Consider the following 21,660-nt stretch of genomic DNA (forward strand, 5'->3'; position numbering starts at 1 on the left):
TTGCAGCTTGTAAAAGTAAAATGTCCCTTTAAGCAGGTTTTATTTATCAAAGAAAAGGTTTAAAGATAAAGGCAAAAGCAAGGTCAGGCAGGCAGAAGTCGGCATCCAAATATCAGCAAAAGGTAGAGGCAAAAGACAAGGTCAGGCAAGCAGAAGTCGGCATCCAAGTATCAGCAAAAGGGTAAAGGCTACAGGCAAGGTCAGGCAGGCAGAAGTCAACATCCAAATATCAGCAAGTAGGGTTTAGGCATGAGGCTTGGTCAGGCAGGCAGAAGTCGGTACACAAAAGAACAGAATTGATACGGTACTCACACTCCAAAGGAAAACAAACAAACGGGCCCCGATTCAGATCTCCCGCCGTGGTTTAAAGGCAGGAGCGTAACCGTCATCAGAGGGGTGTGTCGAGAAAGCGTCATGTTGCTAAGCAACATGACGTCAGACACACAGAGAAGTTCCGGGAGCCGCGGCGACACGGCGATGAACGGAGGTAATCATGACAATCAATATGCATTTATCTTTATCATATGCTAAATATATGATGCCGACTTCTTCTAAATGTAATTTCGTCGTATATTTTATTAAAGGTTCATTAGACACTCACATTATAAATCAAATCTTTTAATTTGTTCTCTAGTTAGATAGTCCATTGTTTAACAAATACACGTTTCATTTTGCTTCTGTTCAAATAAAATGTAAGTAATTTTCAGACTCCTCGCCAAGCCTCTAAGTTTCATGTGAGTACCATCTCCAGCTTTCTCCTGTTTTGTGTATGATGGTGTATTGTCTTGTTTTACGTTTGTAATGGGGGTTCATCTATATTTTCAATAGAGCTAACCCGATTTTCTTTGAAAGTGTTTAAAGCTTTGTAATATTGATATCAGTATATGTTAATCTTGTTGTTTCTAGTAGTGTCTATTACATACAGTTCTGTTAAAAATATAGTATACTGTCCCTTTAATGCAAATGTTTATTTTTGTATCATGTATGAGTTCCACATTGGTTAATCTCCAAATATATTATTGTTAGCATATTTTCAACCCCCACTCCTAAAAGGACTTTAAACCATATTCATTGATAAAACAAATGTCTTTATAAAAATAAATTAACACAATAATGTCTCTTTAAGAAAATAGTCTTTATTTAACACGTCAATATAAATCTGATTTCCAAATTTATTGTTTGAACAAGTACATGTAGATATACCAACAATCTTCAAATATATGTTAGCATATGTAATTTTGTTAAAGGGACAGTTTAGAAAACAAATAATGTTTTGCATTATTCTAAAAGTCAATTTTGTAATATCAATGATATCAAATGTTTCTCACCAATTAATCATTTGTCTGAGTTTATTTTAATTTGCGAGCTAAACCTATGAGGTTCGTGTGCTCATTTCTTCGAGCTTGAAGAGTGCATGTAATCATTATACAATTTGACCACTAGAGGGCATTTGGATAGCATTTGTATATGTAAAACCTTGTGCTCATACAGCATATTATTTACCATGTATTGATCATTGATATCTAAAATGTTGTTATGTCAGAACAACAAATAAGTGGTCATTTTTCATAGTCATAGATACAAGGGTAAGCACATAAGTCACACGTATTTCTCCATGTTTTGTTGTTTCCAACTTGATAATGCGTAATACAGTGTTTTCTTTGTAATCAATAATTTTCTGACTGTCCCTTTAAGCTGTGTTATTGGCATTCAAACAGTAATATGCCATCATGGATAATTGTAATGGTAATTTTGTTTGCGATTCAGGAAACAGTTTGGACATCACATCACAGAAACCAATCAATATCATGAACAAGGATAGGTATGTGATGATGTGGTTTTCACACACTTATAACCCACACTCTGCAAACAATCTGCCTCCATGGACCCCGTCCCATAGAAGTAGATTATATACAGAGTGTGGTCCACAAGTGTATGAAAACCACATCATCACATACCTATCCATTACACATTAAATAAAAAAAACATTAAACATGAAAACAAATACTTACTTCCTATTCCTTCCCCTCTTCCGACGGGGCTGAGGCTCTGGGAGGGGCAACTGCCGACTCTGACGAGTTCTCCTTGGAGATGTTGTGGGAAGAGTGGAAGGAAGAGTACTGGGACGACCAAGGTGAGGAGGAGAAGATGGCTGAGGAGGAGAAGATGGCTGAGGAGGAGAAGATGGCTGAAGAGGAGAAGATGGCTGAAGAGGAGAAGATGGCTCGGCAGGAGGAGATGTCCCGGCAGGAGAAGATGGCCCGGCAGGAGAAGATGAGCCGGCAGGAGAAGATGGGCCGGCAGGAGAAGATGGCCCAGCAGCAGGAGGCCCAGCAGCAGGAGGCCCAGCAGCAGGAGGCAGACCAGCATGCGCCTCCCGGAAAAAATTAAACATCTCTTGGTGTAGATTAATGATTCTGTTTTGGCCTTGTTCTATTCTATTAAGTATGTTTATTATTTGGTTTTGGCCTTCAATTATTTGGTTTTGTCCATCAAGAATTCGAGTTCGGCCTTCGATATTTTGTATCCGGGAGTTACGCATCTGGTCTATGTAGTCCAGTAGAACCCGCACCTCCGCTATTTCCTCTTGTTGTGCGTGGCGGGGTACCCGTGCACGGCGGGGTGCCCGTGCACGGCGGTGTGTGGGTTCTTGAGGGGCCTCTGGTTCCACGGCCTCCTCCTCTGCTTCCGGGGCCTCTTCATCTGCTTCTGTGCCCTCTTCCTCACGGGGGGCCTCTTCCCTCCGAAGTGGAAATTCCTCCCCACCACTCTCATCCCGGGGAGATGGAGGAGGCTGTATTTGTTGTGCTGCCTCCTCCCCAGACTCTGTATATTTAAAAAAATAAAAATTGTATATATTAGCATATTTGCAAATGAAGCTTTAAATGACTTAGCTTACGATACAATTACAAATGCAGAATCATTAATCCACCTTGAAATCTAACAATCAACACGATTTCCGCATTTTCTAAACCGTGTTTGTGATATCACTGGTCAATCTGAATGTTTTAGCGTTTGTTTTCAGTCTGTTTAAATGCACACCTATCCTATAGCCTAGATACTGATGTAACCGCAAAGTAATCGAATGCGTGTAAACAACGTTATAGCATTAATCTGATCCTTAAAGGGACATGAAACCCAATGTTTTATCTTTCATGATTTAGAAGCATACATTTATAATCAACTTTCTAATGTACTTTTCTTATCTAATTAGCTTCATTCTCTGGATATTCTTTGCTGAAAAGCATATCTAAATATGCTTAGAAGATGCTGATTGTTAGCTGAATATAGCTGCCTCCTGTGATTGTTTCACCGTGTGCATGGCTATTTCTTCTTTAAAATATATCTCAAGAATGATTCAAATTAGGTAATATAAGTACATTTGAATGTTTTGTCAAATTGTATTCGCTACCTCAATCATGAAAGTAAAGGTTTGCGTATAGTGTCCCTTGAAATACATTTGTATGTGAATTTATTCTTCAATGAGCTTACCGTCAGATGAGAATGGCAGGTTCCCGGTATCAATTCCTCCGATACCGACTACATCCACCTCGGAGATGCTGGGCCGCAACATTTCCTCCCATCGGCAGTACTCTATTTCCAGGGCAGGGCCGCCACCGGTTCCTGCGGAATGTCGGGCCTCCAGGCTTAACTTTTTCTTGACATCCATCTTACAGTCCCGGTAGCGATGTTTTATAGAGTCCATATCTCTGTTCCGGCCACCCACTGCATTGACTGCATTCCTTATTTCATTCCAGAGCCTCCTCTTATCAGTCGGGGTAGTCTTCTGGTGCTGCAGCCTCCTATACCAGGCCATATAGGCCTCTACGAGGGCCTCCTCCTCCATAGAAAACCTTGCCTCCCTAGTCGCCTTGGCCTTCCCCTGTGACGATGCCCTCTGTTTCCCGGACTGTGAAGCCCTACTCTGTCCGCCACTGGGCCCAGCCACTTGTTCATCTTGAACCAAGTGGCTGGGTCCACCCACCGCTTCCACCCCCGCTTCCTGCCCCCCTTCCTGCCCTGTTCCTCTCCCCCTCCCTCTCCTCCCCCCTCTACCTCTCCCCTGCCTGCCCTCCATCTGTTCCCTAAACTAAACCCCAAATAATCAAACAAAAAGTGAGTGTGATGAAATGAAAGGGGGTCAAAATAAAGAACTAAAAAGACAAAAAAAGTGCTGAAAGTGTGAGAGGGATCTAAAAAAACAAAGAGGGTAAGGAGTATTTAAATAAACCAAAAGAAGAAGAAGACTAAAAGGAGGATATGTAAACTAAATGTAACTAGGGGATGGGTATGGGATGGGTATGGGGTATGGAGTGTAGTATGAGGGGGTATGGGGTATGGAGTGTATGTAGTGTTATTGATAAGTGTATGTATGTATTGAATGTGTTTGCGTGTAAATGTGTTAAGTGTACAGAAAAATCACTCGCTCGCTAACTCACACTACTACTAATTCTCACTAACACACTACTACTAATTCTCACTAACAAACACTCCCACTAACTCTCACTAACTCCCACTACCACTAACTCACGCTCCCACTAACTGACTCACACTAGCACTAACTCTCACTAACAACTCTCACTAACAACTCCCACTCCCACTAACTCACTCACGTTCCCACTAACTGACTCTCTCCCACTCCCACTAACTCCCACTAACTCACTCACGATAACACTAACAACTGACTCTCTCACGCTAACACTAACTCACTCACAATAATGCACAAACTCTCTAATCTTAAACCTCCAATCTCCAAAGACCCAACAGCAACACAGTCAAAGAAGCCATGCTTGTGTGGTGCTTATATACCCTGTGTAAATGTTTAATGATGTACCAATTTCTGTTGTAAATTGTGTTCAGGTGTGCTTTATTAGCAATTAATATTAGTGCAATGTGTATTAGTTGTGTGAATTTGCGCATGCTCATTTGGAGTTAGTATTTGTGGAATGTGTAGAATGCGATGATGTCATAGTGCTCGTTTTCTCTAACATTGTCCAATAGTATTCTGTTTAAATGTGAATTTGCGATGGTGTGTTATTAGTGAAGTGTTGTATATGTATGTTTGTCCTAATATATAGTGATATTGAATGCGATTATTTTTCTAGTGTATGTATATATTTTTTATTCCTTGTTGTTATTTTGCGAATTTCCGCATCTTAAAGTATATGCGTATTCCCCGTATTAAATTTTATTAAAAATCCCCCCGCTTGTGAATGTGTAATGCTTGTGTGCTTTGTTGATTGATTGTTGTTGTGACATTTGCAACATGTTATTGTTGTGTATGATGTGGTATGCGTCATATGACCGAGCTGTGCGTATTTCTCGCGAGATCGAGTGTTAGGTGAAAAAAGCTATTTTTTTGGTTTTCCATTGATCTCTATGGGAGACTGTCTAACGCGGGCAGGATTCCGCGTGTGACATACACGCGTTAGGAGCATCGTTAGATGGTCTTTTTTGAACTCTAAATACCAGAGTCAAACAATGCCGTGCGTTAGACATAAACCACGCGTAGCGTTAGCAACCTATCTACCGCCAAACTCCAAATCTAGCCGTAAGTAAGTAAAGTTGTAGTGTCTCTAAATCAATGGGAGCTGCTATGTTGTAACTCAGGTTACCTTCTCTGCTGTGGCCAATTAGGGACTGTTATAAATAGGTCAATAGAGTTTGTAGCCAATGGCTGTGTGGGGTATAACAGTGTTCTGCACTTCCACTTCTAACAGGAACTGAAAAGCATACAATTTCAGAACTGAATTACAGGAAAAGGGGACAAAATAAATAATGAAAGTATATTTAGTGCGGTGGAATCTGTTGGCGCTCTCCAAATACCTGCTAATAAAAATAATATTACCTTATCTAAAATATAAAGCTTCATATTTTAGATAAGGTATAGTATACTACACTTAACCTGAATATTTATGGCTTTCTTTTACTTGCATGAATGTTTTATAGTGAGGGAATAGTTAAATTATCTATTGTGATAAATGGACAAGCACTTTACATTGAACTTTCTTTTTTAGATGTGAAATGAATATTTTCACAGAGAAGTTTAGCAAAATCTGCATTTCATTTCTGAAAAGTGCCTCTCAACGAGAATATGTATAGATATGGTCTAGGAATAGGAACACTTGGGAAGAAAATTACAGAAACAGATCGCAGAGCTGATTGACTCAGATAAAAGCAGTGCTTGTGTGTTCTGTATACACTGATTAAAAAAAAAAAGAAATCTGTATTCTGCATTCAAAAGCAAATATAGTAGGTGGAAAACGCTAAGTATTTCCATAGAAGTCTTCTATTTTGTATTTATAAAATACATCTGATTATATAAATTCTTTTTAAACCCTACAATTATGTAAATGCGTAAAATGAAATGTGCATAATTATACTATCCAGTCAAATTTTTTAACATCTTCTGACCTTTAAGACGACATTTACAATAAAAAAAACAACACATTTTATAAAGTTTATTTTGAAGGTTAAACTTCATTAGTTTATTAAACTTTTTTTAACGTAAAATCTTTTACCACTCTGTTATGATGAATTATTAGCAACTGATAAGGAAAAGTGGTGTTATATAAATAATGCAAATCTGATTTAAGTTCAACAGCGGGTCTTGGTTTCAAAAAAAGACTTCTTGGCAATCAGCAGAGGCAATCACTCTAAAAATATTAGAGCTCCAGCTAATTGTTATTTCACTGCAGTTAGCCAGTGGAGTGAGAAAGCATTACATAATTGAATAGTATGTTAAGAATTCTAATTTTAAAGGGACAGTCTACTCCAGAATTTTTAAAGTTTAAAAAGATAGATAATCCATTTATTACCCATTCCCCAGTTTTGCATAACCAACTCAGTTATATTAATATACTTTTCACCTCTGTGATTACCTTGCATCTAAGCCTCTGTAGACTGCCCCCTTATTTCAGTTATTTTGACAAACTTGCATTTAACCTATCAGTGCTGACTCCTAGGTTACTCACGGGAGTGAGCACAATGTTATCTATATAGCACTCACAAATTAGCGCTGTATAGCTGTGAAAAACTGTCAAAATGCACTGAAATAAGAGCCAGCCTTCAAGGGCTTAAAAATTAGCATATGAGCCTACCTATGTTTAGCTTTCAACGAAGAATACCAAGAGAACAAACAAACTTGATGCTAAAAGTAAATTGGAAAGTTAAAAATTGCATGTTCTATCTGAATCATGAAAGTTTAATTTTGACTAGACTGTACCTTTAATCCAGAAGCTGCAGCAGTAGCCTGACAATATATCAAGTTGTTTGCTTAACTAGCAGGCAGGAGGTCTCTGACATTCCCTCCAGCTTGATGGAGCATTTTCAGTAGGTGAAAAGTGTAATTTGAGCAACCAGGGAGAGATTATTATTCTCTATGGTGAGGCTCATTGTGGGGTAGGGGGTGGGGGAGAGGGCATAGGATTATTCTGCAAGGAACAAAAAAATCCTTGCAGAATGCAGATGCTCAGAAATACCATGATTCAAACTTTCATGATTCAGATAGAGAATCAAATTTTAAACAACTTTCCAATTTACTTTTATTTGCTTTATTCTCTTCATATTCTTTGCTGAAGGCCTAGCTAGGCTCATATACTAATCTCTAAGCACTTAAAGGCTGCCTCATCTCATTTTGACAGTTTTTCACAGCTAGACAGGACTAGTTCATGTGTGCCATGATCACTCCCGTGGATTTATTTATTAGTCAGCACTGATTGGCTAAAATGCAAGTCTGTTAAAAGAACTGATATATATATATATATATATATACATACATATATATATATATATATATATAGTGTGTGTAGTCATGGCCAAAAATATTGTCACCCTTGCATTACTGTCAGATAATGCACCACTTCGAAAATTGTTGCAATAACAAATGTTTAGGCATTCTCATGTATTTTTTTCTTTTGTTTGTATTGGTACGACACAAAAAAGTGGAGAGAAAAAAAGCCAAATCTGACACATTCCACGCAAAACTCCAAAAATGGACTGGACAAAATTATTGGCACCCTCAATTTAATATTTAGTAGCACACCCCTTGGAAAAAAGAACTGAAATCAAATGCTTCCTATAACCATCGTGTCTCTTACACCTCTGTACTTGAATTTTGGACCACTCTTCTTTCGCCAACTGCTCCAGGTCTCTCAGATTGGAAGGGTTCCTTTTCCCAACTGCTGTTTTGAGATCTCTCCACAGTTGCTCTATGGGATTGAGATCTGGACTCATTGCTGGCCAGTTCAGTATTCTCCAGCACTTTGTCTTAAACTACTTCTGGGTGCTTTTTGACGTGTGCTTTGGGTCATTGTCCTGCTGTAAGACCCATGACCTCTAACGGAGACCCAACTTTCTGACACAGGGCCCTACATTGCCCCATAGAATTCTTTGGTAGTCTTCAGATTTCATAATGCCATGCACACAGTCAAGACATCCAGTGCCTGAAGCAGCAAAGCAACCCCAAAGCATCAGTGAACCTCCACCATGTTTGACTGTAGGGACTGTATTCTTTTATTTAAAAGTCTCATTTTTTTTTCTAAAAAAAACACTAGAATGATGGGCTTTGCCAAAAAGCTGTAATTTTGTCTCATCTGTCCACAGCACATTCTCCCAAAAGGATTTTGACTTCCTCAGGTAAGTTTCGGCAAACTCCAACTCCAATATATGACGTTGATTGGAGTAGCCATGTTAGTCCAGAAATTTAGATATCAAAATAACAATAACGTAAAAAACTCTCTTGATTTTTAAGACACCCCCCCCCCCCAAACACAGACCTTTTTTTAGCCATCCTGTGATTTAAGATATAATCTGTAAATTCCATTGAATTGGTCAGTATTGCTTCAGACTTGAAAAAGAAAGTTATTCTTCCGAAAACTTGTCAACTTATAAATAGATATGTTGCGAACTTAAAATTTTCCGTTCGCGAATGGCGAATGTGAACTTCCGCAACTGTTCGCGAACAGGCGAACCGGGCGAACCGCCATTAACTTCAATAGGCAGGCGAATTTTAAAACCCACAGGGACTCTTTCTGGCCACAATAGTGATGGAAAAGTTGTTTCAAGAGTACTAACACCTGGACTGTGGCATGCCGGAGGGGGATCCATGGCAAAACTCCCACGTAAAATTACATAGTTGATGCAGAGTCTGGTTTTAATCCATAAAGGGCATAAATCACCTAACATTCCTAAATTGTTTGGAATAACGTGCTTTAAAACATCAGGTATGATGTTGTATCGATCAGGTAGTGTAAGGGTTACGCCCGCTTCACAGTGACAGACCAAACTCCAAGTTTAACGCACCGCAAACAACCGCAAACAGTCCATTTGCACAACCGCAAACTCCCCATTTGTACAAGGTTGGATACCAAGCTAGCCAAGTCCCGTTCCTTGTCCTCACTGATGTCATTGAAGGTCTCTTCCTCCACCCAGCCACGTAAAACACCAAGGGTCCCAGAAAGGTGACAACAAGCCCCCTGGGATGCCTGCTGTGTTTGGTCTTCCACCTCCTCAAAGCCACCTTCCTCCTCTGACTCCTCTTCTTCAGACTCCTCTCTCTGCGTTGCCTCTCTCTGCGTTATTATAAGGTGTGTTAAGTAGTACTATTCCTATCAGTTTATATGGCATGGATTTTAGGAACCGGGAGATGGAAAAAGAAGCTTGGTCGGTCCTCCTACTTCAAATTTGGGGCACTGCGCGTGCAATCTACTGTGCCACCAGATATGATTGGTGTGTTAAGTAGTACTATTCTTATCAGTTTAATCCCTGTTCCATCCCCTATCAGGGGACGTGTATATGGCATGGATTTTAGGAACCGGGAGATGGAAAAAGATGCTTGGTCGGTCCTCCTACTTCAAATTTGGGGCACTGCGCGTGCAATCTACTGTGCCACCAGATATGAGTGGTGTGTTAAGTAGTACTATTCTTATCAGTTTAATCCCTGTTACGTCCCCTATCAGGGGATGTGTATATGGCATCGATTTTAGGAACCGGGAGATGGAAAAAGATGCTTGGTCGGTCCTCCTACTTCAAATTTGGGGCACTGCGCGTGCAATCTACTGTGCCACCAGATATGAGTGGTGTGTTAAGTAGTACTATTCTTATCAGTTTAATCCCTGTTACGTCCCCTATCAGGGGATGTGTATATGGAATGGATTTTAGGAACCGGGAGATGGAAAAAGATGCTTGGTCGGTCCTCCTACTTCAAATTTGGGGCATTGCGCGTGCAATCTACTGTGCCACCAAATATGAGTGGTGTGTTAAGTAGTACTATTCTTATCAGTTTAATCCCTGTTACGTCCCCTATCAGAGGACGTGTATATGGCATCGATTTTAGGAACCGGGAGATGGAAAAAGATGCTTGGTCGGTCCTCCTACTTCAAATTTGGGGCACTGCGCGTGCAATCTACTGTGCCACCAGATGTGAGTGGTGTGTTAAGTAGTACTATTCTTATCAGTTTAATCCCTGTTCCGTCCCCTATCAGGGGACGTGTATATGGCATCGATTTTAGGAACCGGGAGACGGAAAAAGATGCTTGGTCGGTCCTCCTACTTCAAATTTGGGCACTGCACGTGCAATCTAATGTGTCACCAGATAGGAGTGGTGTGTTAAGTAGTACTATTCCTATCAGTTTCATCCCTGTTACGTGACTTTTTTTTGGTTTGGTTTTTGAAGCCACAGTGCAGCACCAGAGGCCAGAAAAATTTGGCATGTACACATGCCTGAAAAGTTAGGTATTGTTGCAGCCGCTGCTGTAGCAGCAGCCAGAAAAATTGATGTTTGTTTCCCGGGCAGAAAGTGCCCTAAAACATTGCGGCTTGAACCCTAGTTGGTGGCGGATAAGTCACGCAAGTCATCCGGCATTCGAAGATAAAACACAGCAGCCTGTGGACCATTTTTAGCCCAAGGCAGCTCATCTCATCAGGCCTTTTTTACTCGAATGTATGGCCCAATGTCAGTCCCTTCGGGATCCATCCCTCATTCATCTTAATAAAGGTGAGGTAAGCGAGACTTTTTTGACCTAGGTGACATCTCTTCTCAGTGACAATACCTCCTGCTGCACTGAAGGTCCTTTCTGACAGGACACTTGAAGCGGGGCAGGCCAGAAGTTCTATCGCAAATTGGGATAGCTCAGGCCATAGGTCAAGCCTGCACACCCAGTAGTCAAGGGGTTCATCGCTCCTCAGAGTGTCGAGATCTGCAGTTAAGGCGAGGTAGTCTGCTACCTGTCGGTCGAGTCGTTCTCTGAGGGTGGACCCCGAAGGGCTGTGGCGATGAATAGGACTTAAAAAGCTCTGCATGTCCTCCATCAACAACACGTCTGTAAAGCGTCCTGTCTTTGCCGGCGTGGTCATGGGAGGAGGAGGATTACTTTCACCTCTTCCCCTGTTAGATTCCCGTTGTGCTGTGACATCACCCTTATACACTGTGTAAAGCATACTTTTTAATTTATTTTGGAACTGCTGCATCCTTTCCGACTTGCGATAATTCGGTAACATTTCAGGCACTTTATGCTTATACCGGGGGTCTAGTAGCGTGGACACCCAGTACAGGTCGTTCTCCTTCAGCTTTTTTATACAAGGGTCCCTCAACAGGCACAACAGCATGAAAGACCCCATTTGCAAAAGGTTGGATGCCGAGCTACTCATGTCCCGTTCCTCATCCTCAGTGATCCTCAGTATCTTCTCCCCCCCAGCCACGTACAACACCACGGGTACCAGATAGGTGACAACGAGCACCCTGGGATGCCTGTTGTGGTTTTTCTTCCTCCTCCTCCTCAAAGCCACATTCCTCCTCTGACTCCTCTTCCTCACAATCCTCTTCCAGCGTTGCCGCTGGTCCAGCAAGTGATGCTGATAAGGCTGTTTCTGGTGGTGATGGTGACCACAACTCTTCCTCTTCACGCTCATCTACGGCCTGATCCAGCACTCTTCGCAGGGCACGCTCCAGGAAGAAAACAAATGGTATGATGTCGCTGATGGTGCCTTCGGTGCGACTGAGTAGGTTTTGTCACCTCCTCAAAAGGACGCATGAGCCTACAGGCATTGCGCATGAGCGTCCAGTAACGTGGCAAAAAAATTCCCAGCTCCGCAGAGGCTGTCCTAGCACCCCGGTCATACAAATACTCGTTAATGGCTTTTTCTTGTTGGAGCAGGCGGTCGAACATTAGGAGTGTTGAATTCCAACGTGTCGGGCTGTCGCAAATCAAGCGCCTCGATGGCATGTTGTTTCGCCGCTGGATATCGGAAAAGTGCGCCATGGCCATGTAGGAACGCCTCAAATGGCCACACACCTTCCTGGCCTGCTTCAGGACGTTCTGTAAGCCTGGGTACTTATGCACAAAGCGTTGTACGATCAGATTACACACATGTGCCATGCACGGCACATGTGTCAACTTGCCCAATTTCAATGCCGCCACCAAATTACTTCCGTCGTCAGAAACCACTTTGCCGATCTCCAGTTGGTGCGGAGTCAGCCACTGATCCACCTGTGCGTTCAGGGCGGACAGGAGTGCTGGTCTGGTGTGACTCTCTGCTTTCAGGCAAGTCAACCCCAAGACGGCGTGACACTGCCGTATCCGGGATGTGGAATAGTACATGGGGAGCTGGGGGGGTGCCGTTGATGTGGAGCAAGACGCAGCAGCAGAAGAGGACTCAGCCGAGGAGGTTATGGAAGAGGATGGAGTAGGAGGAGGAGTAGAGGAGGTGGCAGCAGGCCTGCCTGCAAGTCGTGGCGGTGTCACCAACTCCTCTGCAGAGCCACGCATTCCATGCTTGGCAGCCGTCAGCAGGTTTACCCAATGCGCAGTGTAGGTGATATACCTGCCCTCACCATGATTTGCAGACCAGCTATCAGTGATCAGATGGACCCTTGCCCCAACACTGTGTGCCAGACATGCCATTACTTCCTTTCGCACAATCGAGTACAGGTTGGGGATTGCCTTTTGTGCAAAGAAATTTCGGCCGGGTACCTTCCACTGCGGTGTCCCAATAGCTACAAATTTTTTGAACACCTCAGACTCCACCAGCTTGTATGGTAAAAGCTGGCGGGCTAAGAGTTCAGACAAGCCAGCTGTCAGACGCCGGGCAAGGGGGTGACTTTGTGACATTGGCTTCTTATGCTCAAACATGTCCTTGACAGATACCTGACTGTGGGCAGATGAGCAGGAACTGCTCCAGAAGAGAGACGGAGTGGCGAGTGGTTGAGAGGGGCAAGGAGGACAACCGTGGTTGACATGGCTGAAGATGCTGGACCAGGAGGAGGATGGCGGCTTTGAGTTTGTGTGCTGCTTCTACTCATGTGTTGATCCCATAGGCGTTTGAGATGTGCGATCATGTGCCTTCGCACAGCAGTTGTACCTAGGTGGGTGTTGGACTTCCCACGACTCAGTTTCTTTTGGCACAGGTTGCAAATGGCATCGCTGTTGTCAGAGGCAGACACACAAAAAAATGCCACACTGCTGAGCTCTGCGATGACGGCATTCTGGTGGTGGCAACAGCATGCGTTGATTGGCGTGCTGTCTGGCTGACCCCGGGTGCCGATGCATGCTGTCTGACTGTGCCACTAGCTCCTTGTGACGACCTCCCCCTGCTTCCAACTCGTCTCCTCCTCCTCCTCTCTGTCTCCCCATCTGAACTTTCCCCCTGTTCTTCTTCTCTTCTAGCGGGCACCCACGTGACATCCACGGACGCATCGTCATCATCAACCGCTTCACTTGTATCTGATAACTCAACAAAGGAAGCAGCAGCGGGTACAACATCATCATCATCACATTGTACGTCCATGTCTGTAATGCTGCCTGACTGAGACATATCACTGTTATCTACATCCTCTGTCAATGATGGTTGCGCATCACTCATTTCTTCCAACTGATGTGTAAAAAACTCCTCCGACAGATCAAGTGAAGCGGCTGTGGTGCTAGTATTGGTGGTGGTGGGCGAGTGGTAACTTGAGAGGTGCCCGCAGATAAGCTAAAAAAGGATGGTGCGTCAAGGTTCAGAGCGGAAGCTATAGAAGATTGGGTGTCCTGTGTTAAAAAGTCAACTATTTCCTCAGAACTTTTTGAGTTCATGGGACGTGGCCTCTGAACACTGGGCATTATTCTAGGGCCAAAGGGAATCACAGCACCACGACGGCACCTGCGGGGTGGCCTGCCTCTGCCTGTCATTTTTTTTTAAAATGTACACTTACACTACTATTAAACAAGCTATGAGTGGTGGCACTGGGCACAGTATACTCTGTGAGCCTGACACAACAAAGCAGACTGATGTTTCACAGTCCAAAAAGTTTTTATTTTTTTAAATGTACACTTACACTACTATTAAACAAGATATGAGTGGTGGCACTGGGCAAGTGGGCCCAGTATAAGCTGTGAGCCTGACACAAAAAAGCAGACTGATGTTTCACAGTCCAAAAAGTTTTTTTTGTTTTTAAATGTACACTTACACTACTATTAAACAAGATATGAGTGGTGGCACTGGGCAAGTGGGCACAGTATACTCTGTGAGCCTGACACAAAAAAGCAGACTGATGTTTCACAGTCCAAAAAGTTTTTATTTTTTTAAATGTACACTTACACTACTATTAAACAAGATATGAGTGGTGGCACTGCGCAAGTGGGCCCAGTATAAGATGTGAGCCTGACACAAAAAAGCAGACTGATGTTTCACAGTCCAAAAAGTTTTTTTTGTTTTTAAATGTACACTTACACTACTATTAAACAAGATATGAGTGGTGGCACTGGGCAAGTGGGCCCAGTATAAGCTGTGAGCCTGACACAAAAAAGCAGACTGATGTTTCACAGTCCAAAAAGTTTTTTTTGTTTTTAAATGTACACTTACACTATTATTAAACAAGATATGAGTGGTGGCACTGGGCAAGTGGGCACAGTATACGCTGTGAGCCTGACACAAAAAAGCAGACAGATATTTCACAGTCCAAAATGTTTTTTTTGTTTTTAAATGTACACTTACACTACTATTAAACAAGATATGAGTGGTGGCACTGGGCAAGTGGGCACAGTATAAGCTGTGAGCCTGACACAAAAAAGCAGACTGATGTTTCACAGTCCAAAAAGTTTTTTGCTTTTAAAATGTACACTTACACTACTATTAAACAAGATATGAGTGGTGGCACTGGGCAAGTGGGCACAGTATACGCTGTGAGCCTGACACAAAAAAGCAGACTGATGTTTCACAGTCCAAAAAGTTTTTATTTTTTTAAATGTACACTTACACTACTATTAAACAAGATATGAGTGGTGGCACTGGGCAAGTGGGCCCAGTATAAGCTGTGAGCCTGAAACAAAAAAGCAGACTGATGTTTCACAGTCCAAAAAGTTTTTTTTGTTTTTAAATGTACACTTACACTACTATTAAACAAGATACGAGTGGTGGCACTGGGCAAGTGGGCACAGTATACGCTGTGAGCCTGACACAAAAAAGCAGACTGATGTTTCACAGTCCAAAAAGTTTTTATTTTTTTAAATGTACACTTACACTACTATTAAACAAGATATGAGTGGTGGTACTGGGCAAGTGGGCACAGTATACGCTGTGAGCCTGACACAAAAAAGCAGACTGATGTTTCACAGTCCAAAAAGTTTTTATTTCTTTAAATGTACACTTACACTACTATTAAACAAGATATGAGTGGTGGCACTGGGCAAGTGGGCCCAGTATAAGCTGTGAGCCTGAAACAAAAAAAGCAGACTGATGTTTCACAGTCCAAAAAGTTTTTTTTGTTTTTAAATGTACACTTACACTACTATTAAACAAGATATGAGTGGTGGCACTGGGCAAGTGGGCACAGTATACACTGTGAGCCTGACACAAAAAAGCAGACTGTTTCACAGTCCAAAAATTTTTTTGTTTTTAAATTTACACTACTGTTACACCAGATATGAGTGGTGGCACTGGGCAAGTGGGCACAGTATACGCTGTGAGCCTGGCACACACGCTGGCAGGCAGGCAACTGCAATTAGATTACACAAGCAGACTGATGTTTCAAAGTCAAAAAAGTTTTTTTTCTTAAATTTACACTACTGTTACACCAGATATGAGTGGGGGCACTGGGCAAGTGGGCACAGTATACGCTGTGAGCCTGGCACACATGATGGCAGGCAGGCAACTGCAATTAGATTACAGTAACATTAGCAGACTGATGTTTCACAGTCGAAAAAGTTTTGTTTTTAAATTTACACTACTGTTAGACCAGATATGAGTGGTGGCACTGGGCAAGTGGGCCTGGCACACATGCTGGCAGGCAGGCAACTGCAATTAGATTACACTAGCAGACTGATGTTTCATAGTCAAAAAAGTTTTTTTAAAATTTTTTTACAATACTGTTACACCAGATATGAGTGGTGGCACTGGGCAAGTGGGCCTGGCACACACGCTGGCAGGCAGGCAACTGCAATTAGATTACACTAGCAGACTGATGTTTCACAGTCAAAAAAGTTTTTTTTTTTTAATTTACACTACTGTTACACCAGATATGAGTGGTGGCACTGGGCAAGTGGGCCTGGCACACACGCTGGCAGGCAACTGCAATTAGATTACACAAGCAGACTGATGTTTCACAGTCAAAAAAGTTTTTTTTTTTTAAATTTACACTACTGTTACACCAGATATGAGTGGTGGCACTGGGCAAGTGGGCCTGGCACACACGCTGGCAGGCAGACAACTGCAATTAGATTACACAAGCAGACTGATGTTTCACAGTCAAAAAAGTTTTTTTTTTTTTTTAAATTTACACTACTGTTACACCAGATATGAGTGGTGGCACTGGGCAAGTGGGCCTGGCACACACGCTGGCAGGCAACTGCAATTAGATTACACTAGCAGACTGATGTTTCACAGTCAAATTTTTTTTTTTTTAAATTTACACTACTGTTACACCAGATATGAGTGGTGGCACTGGGCAAGTGGGCCTAGCACACACGCTGGCAGGCAACTGCAATTAGATTACACTAGCAGACTGATGTTTTACAGTCAAAAAAGTTTTTTTTTTTAATTTACACTACTGTTACACCAGATATGAGTGGTGGCACTGGGCAAGTGGGCCTAGCACACACGCTGGCAGGCAACTGCAATTAGATTACACAAGCAGACTGATGTTTCACAGTCAAATTTTTTTTTTTTTTTTTTTAATTTACACTACTGTTACACCAGATATGAGTGGTGGCACTGGGCAAGTGGGCCTAGCACACACGCTGGCAGGCAACTGCAATTAGATTACACAAGCAGACTGATGTTTCACAGTCAAAAAAGTTTTTTTTTTTTAAATTTACACTACTGTTACACCAGATATGAGTGGTGCCACTGGGCAAGTGGCTTGGCAGGCAGGCAACTGCAATTAGATTACACAGGGAAAAAATAAATTTAAAAAAACATAATTTATGTAAGAACTTACCTGATAAATTCATTTCTTTCATATTAACAAGAGTCCATGAGCTAGTGACGTATGGGATATACATTCCTACCAGGAGGGGCAAAGTTTCCCAAACCTTAAAATGCCTATAAATACACCCCTCACCACACCCACAAATCAGTTTAACGAATAGCCAAGAAGTGGGGTGATAAGAAAAAAAGTGCGAAGCATATAAAATAAGGAATTGGAATAATTGTGCTTTATACAAAAAAATCATAACCACCACAAAAAAGGGTGGGCCTCATGGACTCTTGTTAATATGAAAGAAATGAATTTATCAGGTAAGTTCTTACATAAATTATGTTTTCTTTCATGTAATTAACAAGAGTCCATGAGCTAGTGACGTATGGGATAATGACTACCCAAGATGTGGATCTTTCCACACAAGAGTCACTAGAGAGGGAGGGATAAAATAAAGACAGCCAATTCCTGCTGAAAATAATCCACACCCAAAATAAAGTTTAACGAAAAACATAAGCAGAAGATTCAAACTGAAACCGCTGCCTGAAGAACTTTTCTACCAAAAACTGCTTCAGAAGAAGAAAATACATCAAAATGGTAGAATTTAGTAAAAGTATGCAAAGAGGACCAAGTTGCTGCTTTGCAGATCTGGTCAACCGAAGCTTCATTCCTAAACGCCCAGGAAGTAGATACTGACCTAGTAGAATGAGCTGTAATTCTCTGAGGCGGAATTTTACCCGACTCAACATAGGCAAGATGAATTAAAGATTTCAACCAAGATGCCAAAGAAATGGCAGAAGCTTTCTGGCCTTTCCTAGAACCGGAAAAGATAACAAATAGACTAGAAGTCTTACGGAAAGATTTCGTAGCTTCAACATAATATTTCAAAGCTCTAACAACATCCAAAGAATGCAACGATTTCTCCTTAGAATTCTTAGGATTAGGACATAATGAAGGAACCACAATTTCTCTACTAATGTTGTTGGAATTCACAACTTTAGGTAAAAATTCAAAAGAAGTTCGCAACACCGCCTTATCCTGATGAAAAATCAGAAAAGGAGACTCACAAGAAAGAGCAGATAATTCAGAAACTCTTCTAGCAGAAGAGATGGCCAAAAGGAACAAAACTTTCCAAGAAAGTAATTTAATGTCCAATGAATGCATAGGTTCAAACGGAGGAGCTTGAAGAGCTCCCAGAACCAAATTCAAACTCCATGGAGGAGAAATTGACTTAATGACAGGTTTTATACGAACCAAAGCTTGTACAAAACAATGAATATCAGGAAGAATAGCAATCTTTCTGTGAAAAAGAACAGAAAGAGCGGAGATTTGTCCTTTCAAAGAACTTGCGGACAAACCCTTATCTAAACCATCCTGAAGAAACTGTAAAATTCTCGGTATTCTAAAAGAATGCCAAGAAAAATGATGAGAAAGACACCAAGAAATATAAGTCTTCCAGACTCTATAATATATCTCTCGAGATACAGATTTACGAGCCTGTAACATAGTATTAATCACGGAGTCAGAGAAACCTCTTTGACCAAGAATCAAGCGTTCAATCTCCATACCTTTAAATTTAAGGATTTCAGATCCGGATGGAAAAAAGGACCTTGCGACAGAAGGTCTGGTCTTAACGGAAGAGTCCATGGTTGGCAAGATGCCATCCGGACAAGATCCGCATACCAAAACCTGTGAGGCCATGCCGGAGCTATTAGCAGAACAAACAAGCATTCCCTCAGAATCTTGGAGATTACTCTTGGAAGAAGAACTAGAGGCGGAAAGATATAGGCAGGATGATACTTCCAAGGAAGTGATAATGCATCCACTGCCTCCGCCTGAGGATCCCGGGATCTGGACAGATACCTGGGAAGTTTCTTGTTTAGATGAGAGGCCATCAGATCTATCTCTGGGAGCCCCCACATTTGAACAATCTGAAGAAATACCTCTGGGTGAAGAGACCATTCGCCCGGATGCAACGTTTGGCGACTGAGATAATCCGCTTCCCAATTGTCTACACCTGGGATATGAACCGCAGAGATTAGACAGGAGCTGGATTCCGCCCAAACCAAAATTCGAGATACTTCTTTCATAGCCAGAGGACTGTGAGTCCCTCCTTGATGATTGATGTATGCCACAGTTGTGACATTGTCTGTCTGAAAACAAATGAACGATTCTCTCTTCAGAAGAGGCCAAAACTGAAGAGCTCTGAAAATTGCACGGAGTTCCAAAATATTGATCGGTAATCTCACCTCCTGAGATTCCCAAACTCCTTGTGCCGTCAGAGATCCCCACACAGCTCCCCAACCTGTGAGACTTGCATCTGTTGAAATTACAGTCCAGGTCGGAAGAACAAAAGAAGCCCCCTGAATTAAACGATGGTGATCTGTCCACCACGTTAGAGAGTGTCGAACAATCGGTTTTAAAGATATTAATTGATATATCTTCGTGTAATCCCTGCACCATTGGTTCAGCATACAGAGCTGAAGAGGTCGCATGTGAAAACGAGCAAAGGGGATCGCGTCCGATGCAGCAGTCATAAGACCTAGAATTTCCATGCATAAGGCTACCGAAGGGAATGATTGAGACTGAAGGTTTCGACAAGCTGTAATCAATTTTAGACGTCTCTTGTCTGTTAAAGACAGAGTCATGGACACTGAATCTATCTGGAAACCCAGAAAGGTTACCCTTGTTTGAGGAATCAAAGAACTTTTTGGTAAATTGATCCTCCAACCATGATCTTGAAGAAACAACACAAGTCGATTCGTATGAGACTCTGCTAAATGTAAAGACTGAGCAAGTACCAAGATATCGTCCAAATAAGGAAATACCACAATACCCTGTTCTCTGATTACAGACAGAAGGGCACCGAGAATCTTTGTGAAAATTCTTGGAGCTGTAGCAAGGCCAAACGGTAGAGCCACAAATTGGTAATGCTTGTCTAGAAAAGAGAATCTCAGGAACTGATAATGAACTGGATGAATCGGAATATGCAGATATGCATCCTGTAAATCTATTGTGGACATATAATTCCCTTGCTGAACAAAAGGCAATATAGTCCTTACAGTTACCATCTTGAACGTTGGTATCCTTACATAACGATTCAATAATTTTAGATCCAGAACTGGTCTGAAGGAATTCTCCTTCTTTGGTACAATGAAGAGATTTGAATAAAACCCCATCCCCTGTTCCGGAACTGGAACTGGCATAATTACTCCAGCCAACTCTAGATCTGAAACACAATTCAGAAATGCTTGAGCTTTCACTGGATTTACTGGGACACGGGAAAGAAAAAATCTCTTTGCAGGAGGTCTCATCTTGAAACCAATTCTGTACCCTTCTGAAACAATGTTCTGAATCCAAAGATTGTGAACAGAATTGATCCAAATTTCTTTGAAAAAACGTAACCTGCCCCCTACCAGCTGAACTGGAATGAGGGCCGTACCTTCATGTGAACTTAGAAGCAGGCTTTGCCTTTCTAGCAGGCTTGGATTTATTCCAGACTGGAGATGGTTTCCAAACTGAAACTGCTCCTGAGGACGAAGGATCAGGCTTTTGTTCTTTGTTGAAACGAAAGGAACGAAAACGATTGTTAGCCCTGTTTTTACCTTTAGATTTTTTATCCTGTGGTAAAAAAGTTCCTTTCCCACCAGTAACAGTTGAAATAATAGAATCCAACTGAGAACCAAATAATTTGTTTCCCTGGAAAGAAATGGAAAGTAGAGTTGATTTAGAAGCCATATCAGCATTCCAAGTCTTAAGCCATAAAGCTCTTCTGGCTAAGATAGCCAGAGACATAAACCTAACATCAACTCTAATAATATCAAAAATGGCATCACAGATAAAATTATTAGCATGCTGGAGAAGAATAATAATATCATGAGAATCACGATTTGTTACTTGTTGCGCTAGAGTTTCCAACCAAAAAGTTGAAGCTGCAGCAACATCAGCCAATGATATAGCAGGTCTAAGAAGATTACCTGAACACAGATAAGCTTTTCTTAGAAAAGATTCAATTTTTCTATCTAAAGGATCCTTAAACGAGGTACCATCTGACGTAGGAATGGTAGTACGTTTAGCAAGGGTAGAAATAGCCCCATCAACTTTAGGGATTTTGTCCCAAAATTCTAACCTGTCAGGCGGAACAGGATATAATTGCTTAAAACGTTTAGAAGGAGTAAATGAATTACCCAATTTATCCCATTCTTTGGAAATTACTGCAGAAATAGCATTAGGAACAGGAAAAACTTCTGGAATAACCGCAGGAGCTT

This window comes from Bombina bombina, chromosome 5 (assembly GCF_027579735.1).
Source record: "Bombina bombina isolate aBomBom1 chromosome 5, aBomBom1.pri, whole genome shotgun sequence".
Classification (NCBI taxonomy): domain Eukaryota; kingdom Metazoa; phylum Chordata; class Amphibia; order Anura; family Bombinatoridae; genus Bombina; species Bombina bombina.